This window comes from Leuresthes tenuis, unplaced genomic scaffold (genome assembly GCF_036924035.1).
Source record: "Leuresthes tenuis unplaced genomic scaffold, fLeuTen1.0.hap1 SCAF_22, whole genome shotgun sequence".
Classification (NCBI taxonomy): Eukaryota; Metazoa; Chordata; class Actinopteri; order Atheriniformes; family Atherinopsidae; genus Leuresthes; species Leuresthes tenuis.
The window spans coordinates 27,253,883-27,259,882 of NW_027325376.1; the positions used below are offsets into that span (position 1 = coordinate 27,253,883).

General features: G+C 43.5%; 1 non-coding gene across 1 annotated transcript; it reads right to left on the bottom strand.

The window, feature by feature from the left end:
- Positions 1-5,029: 5,029 nt before the first annotated feature.
- LOC140282499 (U5 spliceosomal RNA) lies at positions 5,030-5,144 on the bottom strand. Its single transcript, XR_011909927.1, has one exon. It is a non-coding gene; the product is annotated as a U5 spliceosomal RNA (small nuclear RNA).
- Positions 5,145-6,000: the final 856 nt, after the last annotated feature.

Sequence of the window (6,000 nt, forward strand, 5' to 3'; positions counted from 1 at the left end):
CATATTCGAACCTTTTCTTAACTACTTTTTACAAACTTTGGTTGGACGTTCACACCTTCTTGTAGCCGAACACATCCACTCCTACTTTTGATGATGTATGGTTGGGCATTCGCACCTTTTTTTTACACATTTTTCAGGAATTATAGGTGGACATTCACACCTTCTTGCAGCTGAAAACCTCCTCTCCCACTTATCATCATGTGCGGTTTGATTTTGGAAAATTTTCTTTCATGTTTTCTAGCAATTATTGATGGACATTTAGACCTTCTTGCAGCTGAACACCTCCGCTCCTGCTTTTGATCATACATTGTCAGGCATTCGCACCTTGTCTTACCAGCTTTTTACAAACTTTAGTCGAACATTCACACCTTTTTGCAGCCAGATGTATGGACCGGCATTCTTACCTTTTCTAACACATTTTTCAGCAATTATGGTCGGAGATTCACACCTACTCACAGCCGAACAACTCCGCTCCTGCATTTGATGGTGTATAGTCGGGCATTCTCACCCTTTCTCATCAGTTTTTTTCAAATTATGATCTGACGTTCACACCTTCTTCCAGCCGAACACCTCCGCTTCCGCTTTTGATCATACATTGTCGGGCATTCGCACCTTTTCTTACTCGCTTTTTACAAACCATGGTCGGACTTTCACACCTGTTAGTAGCCGAACAACTCCGCTCCCGCTATTGATTGTGTACAGTCGGGTATTTTAACCTTTTCTTACCCGCTTTCTACCAACTATGGTCGGACATTCACACCTTCTTACAGCGGAACACCTCCGCCCCCTCCTTTGATGGTGTATGTTCGGGCATTCGAACCTTTTCTTACCCACATTTACAAACTATGGTCAGACATTCAAACCTTCTTGTAGCCGAACACATCCACTCCTGCTTTTGATGATGTATGGCTGGGCAGTCGAACCTACTTGTTGCCCGCTTTTCATATATTATGGGTGGATTTTCACACCTTGTCGCAGCAAAACACCTCCGCTCCCTATTTTGATCATGTATGGTTTGACATTCGCACCTTTTCTCACCCGCTTTTTACTATGGTCGGCCATTCACAGCTTCCTCTCCACCATTCTTGTATGGTGGGATATTCACACCCACTTGCATCCGAAGACCTCCGCCCCAAATTTTGTTGATATTTAGTCGGTCATTCGCACCTTACCCGCTTTTGGCAAACTATGGCCTTCTTGCAGCCAAACACCTCTGATCTAGCTTTTGATGATGTGAGGTTGGGCATTCAGACCTTGCTTCACCTGCTTTTCACCAAATATAGTCGGACATTCACACCTTCTTGCAGCCGAACACTTCCGCTCCACCTTTTAGTGTTCTATCACACCTTTTTTTTCACCGCATTTTATAGATTATGGTTGGAAATTCTCAACCACTCTCATCCGAAGACCTCTTCTACCGCTATTGTGAATATATTTGAACTTTAGGCAGACATTTACTCTTTCTTGCAGCTGAACCAACTCCGCTCCCTGTTTTGATCATGTATGGTCTGGCAATACTACCTTTTCTTACCCGTTTGTGAGTAATTATGGCTGGACATTCACACCTACTTGCAACCGAACACCACCTCTCTCGCTTTTGATGATGTATGGACTGGCATTCTTACCTTTTCTAACACATTTTTCAGCAATTATGATTGGAGATTCACACCTACTCACAGCCGAACAACTCCGCTCCCGCATTTGATGGTGTATAGTCGGGCATTCTCATCCTTTCTCATCAGCTTTTTTGCAAATTATGATCTGACATTCACACCTACTTGAAGTCGAACAGCTCTGCTCCCACTTTTGATTATGTTTGGTTGGATATTCGAACCTTTTCTTAACTGCTTTTTAAAAAACTTTGGTTGGACGTTCACACCTTCTTGTAGCCGAACATATCCACTCCTGCTTATGATGATGTATGGTTGGGCATTCGCACCTTTTTTTTACCCATTTTTCAAGAATTATGGGTGGACATTCACACCTTCTTGCAGCTGAACACCTCCTCTCCCACTTATGATCATGTGCGGTTTGATTTTCGAAAATTTTCTTTCATGTTTTCTAGCAATTATGGTTGGACATTCAGACCTTCTTGCAGCTGAACAACTCCGCTCCCGCTTTTGATCATACATTGTCGGGCATTCGCACCTTGTCTTACCCGCTTTTTACAAACTATAGTCAGACATTCACACCTTGCAGCTGAACCACCTCCGCTCCATGTTTCGATCATGTATGGTCTGGCAATACTACCTTTTCTTACCCGTTTGTGAGTAATTATGGCTGGACATTCACTGGTTCTTGCAGCCAAACACCTCTCCCGCTTTTGAGTGATGAATTGTCCTGCATTCTTACTTTTCTAACACATTTTTCAGCAATTATGGTCGGACATTCACACTTACTCACTTTCGAACACCTCCGCTCCCAAATTTGATGGTGTACAGTCGGGCATTCTCACCCTTTCTCATCAGCTTTTTGCAAATTATGATCTGAAATTCACACCTACTTGCAGCTGAACACCTCCGCTCCCGCTTTTGATGGTGTATAGTCGGGCTTTCGAGCCTTTTCTTCCCTGGTTTTTACAAATTATGGTTGGACATTCAGACCTTGCAGCCGAAAACCTCCGCTCCCTCTTTTGATCATACATTGTCGGGCATTCGCACCTTGTCTTACCCGCTTCTTATAAACTTTAGTCGCACATTCACACCTTCTTGCAGCCGAACCACCTCCGCTACCTGTTTTGATCATGTATGGTCTGGCAATAGTATCTTGTCTTACACGCTTGTTATAAACTTAAGTCGCACATTCACACCTACTTGCAGCCGAACACCACCTCTCCCGCTTTTGATGATGTATGGACCGGCATTCTTACCTTTTCTAACACATTTTTCAGCAATTATGGTCGAAGATTTACACCTACTCACAGCCGAACAACTCCGCTCCCGCATTTGATTGTGTATAGTCGGGCATTCTCACCCTTTCTCATCAGCTTTTTGCAAATTATGATCTGACATTCAAACCTACTTGCAGTCGAAAAGCTCTGCTCCCGCTTTTGATTATGTTTGGTTAGATATTCAAACCTTTTCTTAACTGCTTTTTACCAACTTTGGTTGGACGTTCATGTCTTCTTGAAGCCGAACACCTCCGCTTCCGCTTTTGATGATGTATGGTTGGGCATTCGCACCCTTTTTTTACCGATTTTTCAGGAATTATGGGTGGACATTCACACCTTCTTGCAGCTGAACACCTCCTCTCCCGCTTATGATCATGTTTGGTTTGATATTCGAAAATTCTCTTTCATGTTTTCTAGCAATTATTGATGGACATTCAGACCTTCTTGCAGCTGAACACCTCCGCTCCAGCTGTTGATGATGTATAGTCGGGCTTTCGAGCGTTTTCTTCCCCAGTTTTTACAAATTATGGTTGGACATTCAGACCTTCTTTCAACCGAAAACCTCTGCTCCCTCTTTTGATCATACATTGTCGGGCATTCGAACTTTTTCTTACCCGCTTTTTACAAACCATGGTCGGACTTTCACACCTTTTAGTAGCCGAATAACTCCGCTCCCGCTATTGATTGTGTACAGTCGGGTATTTTAACCTTTTCTTACCCGCTTTTTACCAACTATGGTCGGACATTCACACCTTCTTGCAGCCGAACACTTCCACTCCACCTTTTAGTGTTCTATCACACCTTTTTTTTCACCGCATTTTATAGATTATGTATGGAAATTCTCAACCACTCTAATCCGAAGACCTCTCCTCCCGCTTTTGTTAATATATTTAAACTGTAGTCGGACATTCACACCTTCTTGCAGCTGAACCACCTCCGCTCCCTGTTTTGATCATGTATGGTCTGGCAATGCTACCTTTTCTTACCCGTTTGTGAGTAATTATGGCTGGATATTCACACCTACTTGCAGTCGAAAAGCTCTGCTCCCGCTTTTGATTATGTTTGGTTAGATATTCAAACCTTTTCTTAACTGCTTTTTACCAACTTTGGTTGGACGTTCATGTCTTCTTGAAGCCGAACACCTCCGCTTCCGCTTTTGATGATGTATGGTTGGGCATTCGCACCCTTTTTTTACCGATTTTTCAGGAATTATGGGTGGACATTCACACCTTCTTGCAGCTGAACACCTCCTCTCCCGCTTATGATCATGTTTGGTTTGATATTCGAAAATTCTCTTTCATGTTTTCTAGCAATTATTGATGGACATTCAGACCTTCTTGCAGCTGAACACCTCCGCTCCAGCTGTTGATGGTGTATAGTCGGGCTTTCGAGCGTTTTCTTCCCCAGTTTTTACAAATTATGGTTGGACATTCAGACCTTCTTTCAACCGAAAACCTCTGCTCCCTCTTTTGATCATACATTGTCGGGCATTCGAACCTTTTCTTACCCGCTTTTTACAAACCATGGTCGGACTTTCACACCTTTTAGTAGCCGAATAACTCCGCTCCCGCTATTGATTGTGTACAGTCGGGTATTTTAACCTTTTCTTACCCGCTTTTTACCAACTATGGTCGGACATTCACACCTTCTTACAGCGGAACACCTCCGCTCCCTCCTTTGATGGTGTATGTTCGGGCATTCGAACCTTTTCTTACCCGCTTTTTACAAACTATGGTCAGACATTCAAACCTTCTTGTAGCCGAACACATCCACTCCTGCTTTTGATGATGTATGGTTGGGCATTCGAACCTACTCGTTGCCCGCTTTTCATTAATTATGGGTGGACATTCACACCTTGTCGCGGCCAAACACCTCCGCTCCCTATTTTGATCATGTATTGTTTGACATTCGCACCTTTTCTCAACCGCTTTTTACTATGGCCCACCCGCTGCAATGAGCACTCTTCAGCCCTTTTAAATGGTATAACTTTGCACTCCCGCACGCTCCAGCAAGCACCATTCAAGCAACACCTTTGCACTCCAGCTTCAAACATCGGCACAGTCGCAACAGGTAAGGCGACTCTACTCAGAGAAGTCACTCTGCACAGTAACAAGATTTTTTTTGCACAAACAGAAAGGGCTTCACCCGCAGGTAAAGCCTGCCAAAAATAGAAACAACTCATTAGTGCTGCTCTCCACGGAAGTCTTTAATAAAAGGCGAAAGAGTTGTACGTTATGAAGAGAAACCAGAGTACGATTATCCGTCACTGCGGGAGCAGGGCATCAGGCTAGTTGGCATAGCCACCTTCCCCATGGTGAGCTTTGCTTGATTGAGACGCTTTCTCCCCCCCTTGCTCCTCGGCTGACCAAGTAGGAACAATCGGGCCCTATTCGATGGCTGCCTTGTCTTTTACTCTGTGCAAAAGACAAGGCAGCAACAAAAACACCACGGGAACACCGTATTGAGGCTTTGTTCTGACCGCTCATTCGGTGTCGCGTTTCTTTCAAGCAATTCTCCCGCTTAGCCCACACTCTGCTCGCTCCCAGAGCCGTGTTAAAGTCTACTTCGCATTCACTCTCTTTTCTCAGCAGACTCTTGGGATTTTATCTATAAAATGAATTCCTTCACTCAAACTATGTTAAAACTGTCAAAAAAAAAAAAACAACGTTGTACTTTGCAGTAAAAGAAAGAGCAAATCTAAAGTTTCAGGAATCCGAGAATAAGCTTACTTTCATGAGTTCTTCACGATTTCGGATTTTGCTATAAAATGAATTCCTTCACTCAAACTAAATTAAAACTGCTAAACCGCTAATCTGTTACATGTAAGGCAGATGTCAAATTCACCGAAATAGGATCTAAGGGTATTCGGCCAATCGAGCTGTAGCAGCTTCGGTAAAAGAGTATAAGTTGAAGAGTTTGTGAATAAAGGTGTGCACACACATAGTGAGCTGTAGGAAAATAGGCAAGGAGCAATGCTGGCTGGGGTATATGTTCTTGTATGTTGTCTGACTGTTTGATTTGAATGTGTTGTGTAAGTGTCCTGTTGAATGTTACATGTTTGGGCTTTGACACGCTTCACTGTGGTTGTTAACTGTGTGGTGTGTCCTGAA